The sequence below is a fragment of the Atta colombica genome, unplaced genomic scaffold (assembly GCF_001594045.1).
Source record: "Atta colombica isolate Treedump-2 unplaced genomic scaffold, Acol1.0 scaffold321, whole genome shotgun sequence".
Lineage (NCBI taxonomy): Eukaryota > Metazoa > Arthropoda > Insecta > Hymenoptera > Formicidae > Atta > Atta colombica.
In genome coordinates, this window is record NW_017259428.1 from 5,580 (window position 1) to 8,142 (window position 2,563).

Sequence of the window (2,563 nt, forward strand, 5' to 3'; positions counted from 1 at the left end):
TTTCTACTCATTGATGTTTTTGATATCGAGACTTGCAATTAGTTTTGACGTGCAGATTTTGTAAAAAATTGCTTTTGATTTTTGGCTGCTTGCAAGGCGAATCAAGATCAAGGGCGGAATCTAAAATTTTGTGTGTGTGTGTGTGTGTGTGTGTGTGTGTGTGTGTGTCAATGACATAGGGGTTTTTGTCGTTAAAGCTATCGTCGCGTAATCTCATGTGACTCTCATGTGACTCTGTAATTAAAACACTATACGAGGAGTCTACTTACGGCATACAGTATAGTGATTTCATTAACTGATAGCTTCGTTCATATAAGTTAATAGCTATAATATAAATTGTCGAACAGAGAAAGAAAGAGTCAAACCGAAGGTATGTAATCTATAACGGGGAGTCTCTACGAATAGTAACGAGACACACACTTCCTTTTAAAAATGTCTTCTCACTGCCAATATTTATAATATATAATATATATATTTATAAATGATAAAATATAAAGCCTTATATAATACACAATATATAAATATATATATTATATACATATTATATAAGACTCTATATATTTCGTTATGTTAGGTATACTCTCGCACATTTTAACAAATCTCGTTACGCTACCCTCATCGTATGCGATTGTACACGTACTTCTTTGAACGAAAGTCATTCACATTCGTTTTTGAAATCCTTTGAGATACATATGTAATATATCAACTACATATGATAGATGGAAGGGGTATTTAATATTAAAATATATATAAATTAAATATACTAAAATACATATATAAAATAGAAAAATTCCGTGTCTGCATTTTGTAAGCATCTTACCCCAAATGATCCTTTACTGCTGAGATAAAACGATGAGGGATTGCGATGAGGGTAAAAGAATCAACAGACGAGTGTTTTTTCTTTATTTCGTGACTAGGTTAAATTGACTAGAGGAATAGGATTATCGATTATTCCAATTTACTGGCGATTAAACGCTGCTGTGAAAATAATTATCGATAAGTGAGTTGACGATGGATTGAGTATACCTAACCTTTACATTATTTGTATAATTAAAAGAGAACACATTTGCGCATCTTTATTTAATCTAAGGGGTTATCACTTCGGACTAAATAAAACTATTATGGCAGATTTTGGCAGGATGACTCAAATAAGTTGCAAATAATAATTTTGAAATAAATAAAAATGAGTAGTAAGTATATAACGTTGAAATAATTCACTTGAATGCTAATATACACTATACTCGAGTTTTCTTATCGATAATAAAATTAGTCCGCGATAACTCGATATGACAGGTTACTAAATTTGGCCGCTTCTAGAGTTTCTTTTTTTATATATATTACTTCCTATCGCCGCCTTTCTCGCGAACTTATCTATAAGACGAGGAAATCAGGACGAGTTACGGACCGTTCAAGACGATTTAGCTATTATAATTTTTCAAAGCATGAATGAACCATACATTGAACTTATTAACAAATAGAATATATATAATTGCGTTAATTATTACTCGCTTCTTGGAGAATTGTTTTCGCGGTAGGCCGTATTTATTTACCAGTCGATACTGGCTGCTGGAATTTTCAAAAGATAACAGAATGATATTCTTTTCGGTGTTCTATTTGTCTTCGCAATCATATGAATGTCAGTAACTCATCCTGTACGCATCGATCCTCTAAACGGAAAGAATGATTTTGAAAAGGTGTCTAAAAATTTTGTTAGATACAAATCTGAAAATAATTTCGTTTGAAGTATAATAATTAAGTAGGATATTCAAATTGAACGCTATACATGCATCGAAGAAAAAAAAAGGGGAAGAGAAGGAGCGAGAAAAAGCGAAGAAGGAAGAAAAGACTAGGCAAAAGGAAGCAAAGAAACTGGCGAAAGAAAAGAAGAAGATAATATACATACAGAAAAATATACATACATACATTCTAAATATCAGTCTCTGCTAACAATAAGAAAAGAGATTACTCAGTTTACTTTTTTCTTTTGAGTAATGATTTTTTAACATAAAAGAACATTTTCTCAACAACAGTCTCAAAATATGCCTATTAATCTTACTATATAGAAAAACTCATCATATATATGTACACAAAACAAGAATTTGTTTATGTATTCCTTAAAATCATTATAAAATTTTATCGAGGAAGTGACCTTATATTATAAGCAAATCGAATTTGTTTTCATAATCTTGATTAAAGTATTAAACTTACTATAGGAATCAGAATATATTTTGAATAAATTAAAAATCTCCAGACATAGAATATCATAATACAGGTATCCTAAAAAAGTTCTCAGCAATTAAATTAAATTAAATTAAATTAAATCAATTCAAGGTCTCTCGAGGTCAAATAATAATATTACATGTTTCAGCTATAATATAATATTCAAAATAATATTGTTCAAATTTAATTACAATAGATATATTATATATCTCGATTTATCTCTTTTTTTTTATTTTTATAATTAACTCTTATATACCCTTTCTATTACTTATATTGAAAAATTTAATGCTTGTAATTAACATACAATCAGCAGAACTGTTTTTTCTGTGTGTGTGTATATATA